Below are 15491 nucleotides of genomic sequence, written 5' to 3' on the forward strand. Positions count from 1 at the left end.
CAAGAACACGTTTGTAAAACATCGGAAAAGGGTCCAAACAAGGTCACCACGTAACGACCGGTCCGAAACGAGCCGGTTGCTACGTAGCGGCCGACCAAGCCACTCAGTCGGTCGCTACGTAGCGACTGACCAAGCCCCTCAGTCGGTCGCTACGTAGCGACCGACCCGCGAACGAGTCGGTCGCTACGTAGCGACCGACCAAGCCATTCGTTCGGTCGCTACGTAGTGACCGAACTGTCTTGAACGTTGATCAACGGGTACGACCCAAATCCATGCATTCTCGTATGTTCCTTAATGCTAGCTCCTATGTACCACAGCCATATCATTTCCCACTCCCATTGATTGGAGTTATCACTTAAAATTTATGATAAAAATTGCGGAAAGTTTAGTTTTATCGATTAAAATCGTAATAAACGTTTCGAGTCGAAAGACGGTCCAAATTGGTCTAAACCAAGATTAGAAACTCACTTACGATTTTTTAAGGAAAAAGCCCATAGACACTATGGCGGTTTATACTTAGTCCGCAAGAAAAGTTAAAATGTCAAATTTCCGCAGATAAATGTTAAGTTTCCGCGGATAATCATGAAGATCGAGAAAAATGGAATATCTCCACTTTCGAGTTATGACGGCTTAAGGGTAAAAGAGGAAAGCTCAAACCGACCTTGGAGGGAGTATATAAGGAGTTCTAGGCGAGAGGCACAAAGAGAACTTTTTCAGAGCAAATTTAGCACTTAGAGCAATTAGGCAACTTTCCGTATTTGTTATTTCGAGCTGCGACTCAACTAGGTTCTGCAGTCTTAGGTTATTAGAACTAGGGAACTCACCGACAGCTCTTGTAGCCGAGGCTCCTACCTTGTTGTAAACGCTCATACCCAAATTCGGAATAAGACTTCTTTTTGCTCTCTTTTTACGATTTCTTATTTTTCTCGTCTTTATTTCGTGTTTTGATTGCTTGGCGCGTGGTTTAGTAGATATCTGGGACCTCTGGAAAATTAGGGTTTTCCTAACTTTCCTAATTTAAACAGAATTCAACAGTGCGAATTTCGGTTCCCACAAATTGCAGTTTTTATCAAGCAAGTGTTTGCTCAATTGATTGGTTGAGGTTTTGGTGCTTAAAAGGATATAGCTAGACTTTGGGTTTTTATTCAGGAAACTTGGGATTATAATCCTACAGATGCCTAATGAGTTGCATGTATGATAATGTAAAGTTCAACTACTTAATCAACAAGTCTATCAGCTTTCGCATGTTTGGACTTGTATACTAACTAGATCTAATGATCTCAACTATCGTTTATCGATCAATTAGAAAGTGACGATTGATGATCCTATAGGGATATCGATCGCTGATCCTATAGGGATATCGATCGCTGATCCTATAGGGATATCGATCGATTCACCTTTCGCTCCGTCGATCGATTATTCAATAATGATATCGATCGACGCGCTTCTAGTTATGCTTTATGCACGGGTTGAATGATAGCTTACTAAGCTCACTTGATCAGCTCTCGCCTTACTCAGTTAGAATGTTTTCAGGATGAGAATGAAGCTCTCGCTTTTATCTATCAATCCTATGGCAAGTTCTAAGTAGCTAATCTAGAAACAGGCATTAATGAACAATCCTAATGACAATTACCATAATCCGGATAGTCATATGACCCGGACTGCATCATGATCCGATCCTTAAGATCGTTGTATCACATAATAATCGTGAAAGTCTAAGGCAAAGCCGTATGGCCTTATATCCGGATTGATATATAAACCGGATTGTATCATGAACCAATCTCTAGGATTGTTGTATCACACTAACATGGCCGTGTGACCTAATTGGCACCATGATCGATTGTTTTCATAGATGCGTAAGACTTGTTTGTGGCCGAGCTTGATAAATACCATGCGGGCACATGATCACATTGTGAACCTAACTTTTAAATGACAATGTGACTCAGATATCGAAAAGAGACTTGGTGATACAATCACCAAGGACAACAATGAGAATGAATCGGTACAGGGCTATAAGCATTATATTCCATCATCTCATTGAAGGTCTAAAAGATCAGTACATCACTATAGAAAATCCACTAGACTTTTGGGATGCTTTACAGCATAGAAATTACCACCAGAAAACGGTGTTGCTTCCAAAGGCTAGAAATGACCAGAAGAATCTAAGATTCTTGGATTACAAAGTCATGGATGAGTACAACTCAGTCTTGTTTAAGACAGTCTCGATGCTGAGATTTTGTGGTGAAGTAGTAACCAAGGAAGAGTTACTAGAGAAGTCCTATTCCACATTCCATGTGTCGAAAGTCATACTGTAACAACAGTATAGAATAAAAAAAGGCTTCGCCACTTATATTGATCTGATTTTTCAAAAGGACCAAATTTCGATACGACTAGTCTTATTGCTTTATGATTGCATTCGTGTTTACTTTAAACCTAAGGATCATTCACGATTTATATGGAATTGGTTTTAAGTTTATTAAATCTTGCCTGATCTTACTTAAACATATGAATGTTTTAAAGAGTTGCCTAAAAGGCATAAAACCAAGTAAGAAATCATGAATGGTATAGAAAGCCTGGTAGGAAACTATGGCTAAGGCATTTGCCTATAAGGCATTATATACACCCAAAGAAATGTGGTCCATTGAAGTTATAATGAATGGTTTCCAAACAAGAAACAATGGGCAAGAAAGGTAACAAAGTTCCTTCAGATCTTTAAGAAAAAAAACGCCTAAGACCTTTGAAAGAAAGTGGTCGAGACTATACCGAAAGAAAGTGGTCGAGACTATACGTGTACTATGGTCTAAACACCATGATATATGGCTCGGCCATTACTAGACCATAAAGGGCCATTACCCGGCCAAAGAGAGGCCATGATACAAACGGCCAAACCAAAGAGGCCATCACCTATAAACAGCTTAGCCACGACTTGGCCATGACTTGGCCGTGACTTGTCTGAATAGTGCAGGCTTGTCCGCACACAGTCCATGACTCGGCCAAAGAAGCCGAAGAGACCATGAGAGACAACGGTCTGGCCGCAAAGGCCATAACCGGCCGGAAAGGCCATTACCTATAAAAGGTTCGGCCATTACCTATATGCTTGGGGACATTATGAATATACATGTATAGAATGGTAATAAGCATCAGGCCATATAAGTGAGCATAGATATTCCCATCTAAAGAATGAATACGGTTCATTAAAACCAGACAAACCATCTTAAGAGATTCTGAGATAAAACCACCACATACATATATGTGCCGTCTAAGATGAAACCTCAGAAGAGGATTGGGAATATATGTTGGATAGAAGTATTACTTTCTCCCCGAATTCAAAGAAAGCTTGAGCCAAAACATGGGTGATTAAAATAGTGGCCAAGTACGGATTGCATGATCAAATGGATCTGACTATCCAAACATTAAAGGAGAAATATTATAAGCTGGATAAAGAAAGAGTAAAGGAATGATAAGAATGGTTTTAACCATCATTGTCTTGGCAAAATCCTCGGACTATACATTATGATATAAGACGTCCAAAGAAAGATAATATAAAGATAGCCAATTGAGAAGCTAATCGAAATGCCAGACACTGACCCGAAAAAGAATGACTAACCAGCTTAGCACCAAACGAAATTTAAAGTCCTAGAAGAGACATAATCAAGTTGCTATAGAGTCTATGCAAGATAGACCAAGTGTTCCATAAGAGTAAAGAAACTCGGATAGAAAGAAAAGGTGCATAGACAGATCCGAAGTCATAATAAGAGAAACCATACCAGACATAGAGATAAAGGCTGGCCAGCTACACATCTAAGGTACCAAGCCAAGTAGTCTTGGGATGCCAAGCTGCTAGGTAGCAAAGGTCCTGGATAACAAAATCTCAAAGTGATCAGATCATGTCTGGAACATAGTGGAATCACATGAAAGTGTCGACACCCACATTTGTATAAAGATACATAAGAGAATAGCACTTGAACATAAGCGAGGATCATGTACCCACGAATGAGTACTCATCATACAATCATAGAATCATAAAGATTATAAAGAATAGAAAGATAAACGTGGAGGTTCAAAGTATCTAAAGAGAGATGAGCGTATTGGCCATGTACATATACAGAAACGCCATCTGATAAACCAGTGAAATAGATGGATCTTGTGAGATAAAGAAACCGTGAGAGAGGACACATGATCACGTGGCCTAGAGTGTCTATGTCTTCATATTAACAGCATTAGATCATAGCTTGTTTACACAAGGTACTCACAGAGATCAAAGGAACAGATTATAAGGAGATAAAACTCCTATGTGGTGGATGCTGCTACAGATTTTTGAAATTGAAAATGGTCTGGTCATAAGAAAGAAATTGGATACAAATGATGTAGTAAGCAGCATATGGATCACTGGATAAATTGAAAGAACAGCTTTGTTCCTAAGCTGATTCATGGACTGAAAAGCAGCTGCATATAATATGTAAAATAAAGTGATCATGCATGATCTTGGAGTTGTATAAAAGACAATCCAATAACAGTCCATATACATATGAGAATATATAAAGAAATTCCTTGTGCTTATACTAAACCTAAAAGAGGTTAGAAGAATGATACAAAACATATCTGTAGGCGTCCAGCACATTGGCTGAGAGCGTCCGGTCCTTCAAACTAGAGACGTCCGACTCTGTCCGTCCAAGGGCGTCCAGCTCTTCAGCAAAGAGCGTCCAGATTTTCTAGACACGTCCGGCTTTTAGACCTAAAAGGTGTATGACCCTTCTTCTTGGTCACGGGCTAATAGAAACTAAAGATCAACCATCAGGTTGCAATCCGACATTAGATCCCTTAAGGATCCAGCATAGCAGAATGGTCTGCTGCTGTATGAACTCCATAAAGCTTTGTCATAAGATTAAAAAGGAGACATTTAATCTGTCGGATACCAAAGAAGTATTGTAGCCCATAAAGCTTATGAGATCTATGACCTAAGGTCATTAGGCGTCATTAAGATATGAACGCAAGGAATAAGACATTACATAAAGCAAAGAAATTGATGTCCACATGAGAGTGTGTTCGGCCGAAGAGCCATGATAAGAGATTATAAAACCTCAAAGCAATAATCATTGAACACTCATAGGATTAATAAGTGGACATGTATGGACGTGGTCTATGGACTGGACATTGATCGACCAAATTGAAACATGGCAGAATGGTTATCATAGTTAACCAAAAGTAAAGAGTATAGAAGTAGATGATCACGTCTGAATCATGAATACATGCAAACACGTTTTGCAAAGACCAACATGTGATTCCCGAGGACAATGTGGTTCACATTGCTTAGCACACATGCTTTAAACGGGACACTCAATGTCAAAGGACATGAGAAACGACCTAAGAGGTCTAAGTGGTCTTAATTACGGTGCAATAATGAAACTGGCCGATTACTCCCTTCCTACACTGACAGGATAGATCACACATCAAGATGCGTAGTATGTAGAACCTACACCTAGGTTCACATCAGGGGGAGTAGTGCGTGTTGTACCCTTTTTCCTTCATCATGGTTTTGTCCCACTGGGTTTTCCTGATAAGGTTTTAATGAGGCAACATTAAGCGTACTACAAATCCTGTATGGTTATGGCATCCAAGGGGGAGTGTTATGAACAATGTGGATTGCCATTAACCAAGACAAGAAGAGATAGCCTATCAGGCCACGACCAGGCCCAACCACAGCCGTGTCCAAGAGGAGAGAGAGAGGCGGCTTAGAGAGAAAAGGAAACCATCTTTCCTTTTCCTATTAGATGTTATCTTTCTTTTTATGTATTTAGTAGATTTCCTATTTCATGTAGGATTAGGATAAGTACTCTTTCCATTTATCTCTATCTTGTAATACTTATATAAGGAACACCTTTTGATGATTAATAATACACACGAAATATTCAGTCTCAAACTTTTCGTTTACAACATAATCTAAACCCTATTTTTTTCAAACTACCATCATCACACGTACAAAGAAAAATTATGTTATTTCCAATCATGTCAACAATTTCATCTCCTATATAAATAAATCTCAATCTTATCCAAAGTTTTATCTTCTTTGGTTTTTGATTGTTGCAAAGAACATCGGTAAAAGTTTATAATTATTGTATTCAAATCTATTCTTCTCTTTTCTTCAAAAGAAAATAATATAAGTATTTCTGCATTCTTTAAATTGAAGATGTTAGCAGAAAATATTTATATTATGTAGTTTAATTTTTCACACGATAACAGAAAATGAGAGCTCCATTTTCACAAACCTGGAGCTATTTTTAACATGAAAATCTAGATATAAAGTTATACACATTTATATTTAAAACTAGGATTTCTATAATCTGTTTTAAAAGATGAAACTTAAATTTTTAGGAAAAAAAAAGATGAAACTTAAAACGATTTAGAAGAATAAGGGAGATACGAATTTACAGTTTAATCTGTTGTTGACATTTCTTATATGGCAGGGAGATAGATTCTAAGTTTCTGTGAAACATAAATTGGTGGACAAATTTAAAAGTATTTAGAAGAATGAGGGAGATAGGATTTTAAAGTTTGTTAACCTTAATCTGCTATGGTATTTCTACGGATATATATTTCCAACATGAAAGTGCCTCTAGAGGTAAGTATTCATTTAAAATATAATCACATTTGTGTGGGAACCGAAATTCGCACCGTCGATTTCCATTGAATTAGGAAAGTTAAGAAAGCCCTAATTTTCCAGAGGTCCCGGATATCTGCTAAATCACACGTCAAGCAATTAAGAATACGAAAAGACAGACGGAAAAATATGAGAATCGAAAAGAGAATGAAATTGGTCTTATTCCGAGTCTGCGTCTGAACGTTACAACAAGGTGAAGGCCTCGGCTGCTAGAGCTGTCGGCAAAAAAACCCTAGTTCTAGCACCTAAGATTGCAGAAAACCTAATTGAGGCGTACTCGAATAACAAAAACAGAAAGTTGTCTAAATAGCTCTAAGTATTGCTCTGAGTAATAATTCTTGTGTGTCCTCGCCCCTTCAGCTTCGATCCCCATATATACTCCTTCTAAGGCGGTTTGCATTTTCCCTTTCTGCCCTCGATCGATTTTATCGCTTCGCAGAAATATTCCATTTTTCTTCGATCTTTGTATTTATCTTTGGAAACTTGACATTTATCTTCGGAAACTTGACATTTATTTTACTTCTAGGCGACAAATGATAAACCATCGTAACGACTGGGCTTGGTTTCTTAATATCATAAAATCTTTGCCGTGTTCTGGCCCTTTCTGGACCGTTTTCCGACTTCGTTTTTATGATTTTATAATAAAAATGCTTCCGAAACGACGTCAATTCTGGAGAACCTTCAAATTCCTCGTATAGCGTAGGCAAACTTGGGTGTTCAGCTAACCGTTGCCGTTTTATATGATCAATCCGAATGTTCTTCAAGAAAAGACGAGTTCTTGCGGTTTTTAAATCGTAAAGTTCCAACGACACCTCCGATCGATATGAAACAAAAATGAGTTCGATGCAATCTCGGGAGAGTAGTTACGAGGACGAGATGAAGACAGACTCCGGTCGATCCAGCTCGGCGAACGGCCAAGCTGAATTCCACGGACGATCTAGCTTGTTCGATTTGACGAACTGATCATTAGACCTTTGATAGTTTTTTCCGTTCTTTCTTGACTTCTTTTTTGTTTTTATGGAAGAGAAGATTTTATCGAAGTTTTTTCCGACGTTGATTTCGTCGTAACCGATTTTGACCCCAGCAGTTAGCCCCCCAGCTCGTTAGGATCGTGAGGTTCTTGCAAGTGGCTTAGACATGTTTGAATAAGTTAGACGGAATCGATTGTCCGAAAATCCGAAGGTGAATAGTGAATCTTTTTGCCTATAAGTATTTGGAGTAAGTTTTTAAATTCTTTACTTGCTCATTTCCATAAATTTTCTCCCAGAGAAGATCCTTTGCTCTCTTCTCATTCCTTTGAAAAAATTATGTAGTTTTTCCTCTTTTTTTCCCTTTTTTTTTTGAGAAGGAAAGATCATGTTTTCAAAGAGAAAATCTTCCACCAAGTCTCGTTGCAATCGTTCTGTTCCTGATGGTTCCAGCTCGCAGCATGTCGGTGTTGTGCCAAAGGTGGAATTCTCGACCGACTCGATCGATCCTGAAGAGATCGATGCATACTGGACGGCTAGGGGTGAAGTGAAACCTCCCCTTCCTGTGCTATGGGTTCCTCCCCCTTTTAAAACCAACCCTGTGGCCGGCTGTCCGAGCATGAGTTTTCCAAATGGGCTTGCGGCCATTAGACGTTTCTGCAGGATTTCTGAATCAGTCAAGTTTCGCCTCCCAGAAGGTGGGGAAGTTGCACAATCTCCGCCCGAAGGCTATTTCACGTGCTATAAGGTGTACTTGATGCAATGTCATCTATGGTTCCCTATCCCGGAGCTTATCGTACAACTTCTTAACCGTTTCAACTTGTCGATCAGCCAGGTTAATCAGTGCGGTTTACAGCACCTCGTTGGAATCTTGGTGCTGAGTTACGAATTGGGAATCACCCTTGACGCTGATCATCTCGAGGCCTTAGTCGAGCCCTGATGTTCTGCTTCACTCATAGTCCAAGTGAGGCCTCGTACGAACATGGCGATCATCTCGGAGTTTGTATCGAAATACCATTTTTGGAAGGAGCAGTTCTTCTTTGTTCGTGTTAGCGATGACTCGGTGGAAGCGAGCGCCAGCCCCATGTTTAGGACTGGATGGGGGAAAAAAGGTATTCCTGATTCCGAACGTTTACTATCTCTGGTTTCGACGATGTCTGATCTTCACTGGGTTTTTTTTAGTGTCCGTCACTTTCTATCCGGTTCCCGAGGGATCACTCACCGTTCGAGAGTTATTACGCGGACGTCCATGCTTTTGGGCGGATTTTTCCCCGAAGTGGATCTGTCGTTCTGTCACGCTCTACCGTTCCCGGTTTCAGACGAACTTGCCGACCGAAGGAGGGTCGGAGTCTAGTATGGATGGGTTTATTCCATATGTGCCTTGGACGAAGAGAGACAGGTCGAAGCCTCGCAAGGACAAGCATCTTATGGTGGACGAAGACGTGGTCGACGGAAAGCTTTCTCCTGATAATCTACTCAAGGACTATCTTGACAGTCAAGTCGGTGGAAGCAGCAGCGAGCAGTTTAATCTTGACGGGTTGTTTGAATTTGACTTCACTCCGACCGAAGGTGGATCCAACGAAGTGCCAGATTTTTCCAAGGCGGCGAGGATGGTCAATGGGGTAGGCTCTCATCTTTGGACATTCTCGGGTTTTGTTTTTTTCTAAGCTTTACCGACTTTGAGAATTCTCGCAGGGCCTTCTTATGATAAACCGAGCCCTCGACACAAGCAAACAAGAGGCTCAGATGACTCGATTCAAGGCTGAGGTTGCTGAAAAAGAGATTGCTCGTTTGAAAGATGAGTTGGAAAGTTCTCATCATCGTGAGAGAGAGTCGTTTGAGAAGGAGGTCAACCATGCCTATAGGCGAGGGAAGAGAGAGATAGTGGAAGTTATGAAGAGCTGTTGTGATAAGTTCTCGCAAAAGTTTGGAGAGCTCAAGGGGCGCTAAAAGGTGCTCGCAGATTATCGCGAGTGGTTTGTCCCTTACGCAGCTTCCCGACTACTCGTTTACTAACGAGTATGCGAAGCAGACCGAGAATATGGCCGAGAAAGACAAAGATTTAAAGATTCCTGAGGTTGAGGAAGAGATTTGGGAGCAATGGGAACCAGTTCCCGTTTCTCTCGACACGGTGGAGGCGGAGACGGGAGATCTTGGCGAGGCAGGCGAAGTGGACTAGCCGGTGGCTCCGCTTGATGGGAACGACTACTCGATCGGAAGATCGATGAGTGGGGACTTCGATCTTGGCGATTGACTGCAAGGTTCGCTGTGAGTCGTTTGGGAAAGTGTACCCTTGACTTTGTAATTTGTTTATGTTATTTGTACGTGTGCTGGCCCAGTATGGCCATGTTTTTATGTAATGGGACTGGCTGAGTGAGGCTTCGTATCCCTGCCGTTCTACCGGCATTGTGTTTGAACCATGCTTTTATAAAAAAAGAGGTTTTAAGGATGTTTGGATTTTTTTTTTTTTGCTATGCGTAAGGAGAAGGGTTCGAGTTGTCATCTCGTCCTTTGCCTCTTTTTTATTTTAGTGGACCGTCGAACTCGTTGCTCGTTGGAGCTTTGAGCGTGTTTTTGGTTATGGAAAAAGAGACATGATTTCAGGATCTCATATCTTTTCGATATCATGCCTTGAGACGTGAGAGACCAGTGTGCTGGGTTTAGGGTAAGATACTTTCGGTTGATGGCTTTTGCGATGACTAATCGGCTGTCGTTTAGCCTGTTGCGATTTTAACCTGACTCCATTCCGCTTTAAAGTCCGTGATATGTTCTCGGCTTATACGACTTGAATGGTAGGAATCGAGCATCTCTTCGAGGACAATTTTTAAGTCTCCCGAAAGCGCTGACCAAAATTTTGGATTTCTTTTATAGCGCGCTATTTTATCCTAGTCGGATGTAAGAGGATCTATCCATAGGATGGATCTAAATGCGTTTGTTTAGGACTGCTAATGCGCTCGGCGAGGCCAGTCGACGAGCGTTTGAAATTTATAGTCGCGAACGGACCGAGAGCATGTTTTTGAAGATCTAGGCGACGTCTCGCTTTCTTTTCGAAAACACACTGTCAGTGATATTTTTAGTATCAGAGACCAGGGTATCGTGTTTCGGTCGTGAGACCGAAACATTTTTGCGAAAGAGTTTCTGTGATGGAATCTGTTGATTCCGCCCATGCCTTAGTCGATGTGACGAATTTTCTTTGTCGGATAAGTTAGTGTGAAGTTGATCTGTTTCGAGGTAGGATGATTTGTTGCGAGTTTCCGTTTTAGTTTCGTACAATAATCGTTTTGCTTGTCTTTGGATGTTTTCCGAAAGATGTTTTTCCAAAATAAGAGAGGTGTTAACAAAGTTTTTATTGCCGAAAAAGTTTCAAAAATATTGAGTGCAAAAAAAATATTTTAGAATGCGGGAATATACAAGTATTCGTATATGTACCCACTCCCCCCCCCCTATGGAGAGGGGGGATAGCTGAACTCGTCCTTGGACGAGCTGCCTACGTACCCTCTTCGAGGATCAAGCCATCTCGTAGTTCTGATTTTTGTACGAGTGTGTTTACTTGGCTATTGCGTCGATCGCGTTAATTGCTGGATCGACGTATTTTACCGGGTTTGTTTCCTCTGGTTGGGTAGAAGCGTTAGGCTTTGAAACTGATTGTTCTTTGGTCGTTGCTTGAGTTGACGATTCTGTATCGTCTTCTTTCGAAGATTTTTCAGTAGACGTGTGAGTTAGCTTTGCCCGTTTGGGTTTCACCATCGAGATGGTCGTGATTTGCCGTAGTTTGTGTTCGGCCAGGAAGAAGCATCTCGACTGTGTCTAGGATCCCCAGATTGCGGCAATTCCGTTATGAGTTGGCAATTTGATGCCTAAGTGATAAGTCGACGGGACTGCTTTCATGGCGTTCAGCCAAGGTGTGCCCATGATGACGTTGTAGATGACTGGGTGGTCAACCACTGCAAAATCAACGATCTTTGTGACCTCTTTCGCCGCAACGGGTAGTTTGATCGATCCGAGAGTCATAGAGGTCGTGCCCTCGAAACCGGTTAGCGGCTTGGGGGATGGTACAACTTCTCCTAGCTCGACGTTCTTTCGTTTAAGAGTGTCGCGGAAGATGACATTGAGCGTGCTGCCCGTGTCGATGAGAACTCTCGCGACCTCGAGATCTCTTATCACGAGATCGATCAAGAGCGGGTCGCAGTGGGGCTGGTCGATCCCGCCGGCCTCTTCTTCATCGAAAGTGATCACTCCTTTCGGGAAGTCGCTAGGCGCAGACCAGGTTAGCGAATTTGTGCTTGTCTCAGCCTTGCGCTCATAATCTTTGATGGCGGAGATGGTATCGCTGCAGTACTGCGATCCTCCGATGATCATATTGACTCTGCGGCCTATTGTCATTGCCCTTCTCGTCCTGCCTTCTCCCGCGCTTTTCTCCTGATTGGTTCTCTCGGAGAGAGTTCTCGGTTTGGGGAGCTTTGTCGTTTCTCGGACGACGGTATGAGTCACGGACGAGATATTTTACGGTAGATACTTCGGCGAGTTCTCATGCGAGCAGCTTTGCGGCCAACCTGGCACCGAGAACCTTGCAGTTTATGGTCGAATGGTCACGGGCCTGATGAAAGTCGCAGAAGGCGTTCTCGTCGTAACTCGGATTATGAGTCCATGTATTTCCAGTTTTCCGGCCTTGCTCTGGTCCTGAATTGATGGCGTAGTTATGCGCTTCCTGGGTCTCCTCTTCCCCATGATGGACTTTTTTGTCGTTACGAGGGTTTCTTCTATTAGACTTTTGATCCGACCCGGGATCCTTCAATGAAGTTTTCGTGAGCTTCTGTTTTTGCGATAAGATTTTCGTCTCTTCTTCGATGGTTATGTAGTCCATGGCCTTATGGAGCGCGTCTTGAATCGTACGCGGCTTATCCAAGGTTATCCTTTTCCTGAATTTTGACTTGTACCAGAGCGTTTTACCGAGTGCGTGTACTGCCACTTTGTCGCTTATTCCGCTGACTCTAGCCATGACAATCTTAAATCATTTTATGAAGTCGTGGAGAGGCTTGTCTTCTCCTTGGGACATGCTCCAAAGATCAACATCAGAGGTTTCTCGGTCTATGAACATAGAGTACTGCTTCAGAAACTCCGAGGCGAGTTTGCGAAAGCTTCCAGTGGAATTTTGCTTCAGGCGAGAGAACCATTCGAGCGCTACTCCTTGGAGGTTTTCGACGAAGAGGCGGCATTCGCCGGCATCTCTTTCGCTTTCTCTGAATTTGGCTCTCCCCATTGCGATCTGGAAAGCTTGCAGGTGTGCCCTGGGATCAGTTGTTCCGTCATAAGGCGTTACCTTGATCTTTCCAGGGTCTGAAACCCTAGTTCCGGTGATTCGAGATTCCTCGAGCAATAGATCGATCTCGGGCGTGGTGCTAGTAGCGTGCTGAATATGAGATTTCACCGCTCTGACTTCTGCAGTCATTTTCCTGAGATGATCGCGACGATCGCGGATCTTGGATTTCTTGCTCGCAGGTTTGCGATTTTGTCGGTGTTTGCCGCGAGTGTTCCGAGTCTGCTCCTCGGCCAGTTCTTTCTGTTCGTCCCAGAAGATAGCTTCTTCTTCTTCAGTCATAGGATTATCGAACTGGGAATCATCTTTAGCCGCACGACTCCTCGTACGACGCGGATTCACGTCTGCGTCTTCGTCCGTAGGTTCAGACTGACTGCTAGAGTCCACATCGACGCGCTCAATTTCTCCTTCTTCCTCGTCTTCCACGATAAGGGGAAGATCTCCCGGGTTTTTCCGTGTTGGCGCAGGGGTTATTTCGTCGGGATTTTTCCCGGACGTTTTCCCCTGCGCGTTACCGGACCGGTCTAGAGGAATCGCGAAATCGAGCCTTCTTCCACGGATTCGGGTTATCCTGCGCGGAAGGACGGCCCTGGTTCTTGCTGTTAGGTTTTCGACCTGTTTAGCGAGAGAACTCATGACCTTGTCCCGTTCTTCAGACTTCTTTTCGGAAGTCGAGAACATTTTCTTAACCTCCTCGAACGCTGCGGTGTTGAGGTTAACCGCGGCAACGTTCGCTGCTGGAGTTCTTCCAACGTTGTCGTCGCCGTCGCGAGTTTGTTGGTTGTTGAGATCGTCAGCTGACATGTCTGCTCGAGCGTTGGTGGCTGAGAGTTAGATTGATCTATACCTCCCCCTCCTTCTAGCACCAAACAGTGAACCGAAATTCGCACCGTCGATTTTCGTTGAATTAGGAAAGTTAGGAAAACCCTAATTTTCCAGAGGTCCCGGATATTTGCTACACCACACGTCAAACAATCAAGAACACAAAAAGATAGACGGAAAAATATAAGAATCGAAAAGAGAACGAAATTAGTCTTATTCCAAGTCTGCGTCTGAGCTTTACAACAAGGTGAAGGACTCGGCTGCTAGAGCTGTCAGCGAAAAAACCCTAGTTCTAGCACCTAAGATTGTAGAAAACCTAATTGAGGCGCAGCTCGAATAACAAAAAAGGAAAGTTGCCTAAATCGCTCTAAGTATTGCTCTGAGTAACAATTCTTGTGTGTCCTCGCCCATTCAGCTTCGTTCCTCTTATATACTGCTTCTAAGGCAGTTTGCCTTTTCCCTATCTGCCCTCAATCGATTTTATCGCTTCGCGAAAATATTCCATTTTTCTTCGATCTCTGTAATTATCTTTGGAAACTTGACATTTATCTTCGAAAATTTGACATCTATCTTTTTCTGGGCGACAAATGATAAACCGTCGTAACGACTGGGCTTGGTTTCATAAAATCGTAAGTGGGTTCTTTGCCGTGTTCTGGCCATTTCCGGACCGTTTTCCGACTTCGGCGTTTTTATGATTTTATAGTAAAAATGCTTCCAAAACGACGTCTATTCTGGAGAACTTTCAAATTCCTCGTATAGCGTAGGCAACCTTGGGTGTTCAGCTAACTGTTGCCTTTTTATACGATCAATCCAAATGATCTTCGAGAAAAGACGAGTTCTTGGATTTTAGATAGTAAAGTTCCAACGATACCTCCGATCGATACGAAACAAAAATGAATTCGATGCAATCTCGGGAGAGGAGTTACGAGGACGAGGTGAAGACGGACTCCGGTCGACCCAGCTTGGTGAACGGCCGAGCTGAATCCGCGTTCGATCTAGCTCGGCCGTTCACCGAACTGGACTTGGTCCAGCTCGGCCGAGCTGAATTCCGCGGACGATCTAGCTTGTTCGATTCGGCGAACTGATCATTAGACCTTTGATAGTTTTTTCCGTTCTTTCTTGACTTCTTTTTTTGTTTTTATGGAAGATAAAATTTTATCGGAAGTTTTTTCCGACGTTGATTTCGTCGTAACCGATTTTGACCCCAACAATTTGTACCTACATTTGTAGATTAAACACATCTATTAAATCTAATATTGTATGCAATATATTTAACAATTAATCTTTTTTCCACGACAAGCAGTTTCCAAAGAATGTATATTTAATTGTTTACTAGATTTTGACTCGCGCTTTCAAAGCGCGAGATTATTTTATTGACAAAATATTAAACTAAAATAATACAAATTTTGGAAATTTTTTTTTTTCTTCTATATATTTATTATTAAATTTGTTGATATGATTTATTTTAATTCTTTTAGATGATATTATTTCTGAGTTTTCAAAAAAAATATAACCTATGGAAGATTTTTAATTATATATTTAAAGTAATATGGTAAATAATTAATACTATATTAAAAATGTTTTTTTTTTGTTTTGGCATAGATGATTCAATTTTGTTTTTTCATTCTTAAATTTGTAAGTAGAAACTGAAATATTAATTTGAGATGTTAATTATATTAAACGTTTGAGTTTATGAAAAAAATAATTTTCAATACAAACAGTTTAT

The sequence above is a fragment of the Brassica napus genome, chromosome C9 (genome assembly GCF_020379485.1).
Source record: "Brassica napus cultivar Da-Ae chromosome C9, Da-Ae, whole genome shotgun sequence".
Taxonomy (NCBI): domain Eukaryota; kingdom Viridiplantae; phylum Streptophyta; class Magnoliopsida; order Brassicales; family Brassicaceae; genus Brassica; species Brassica napus.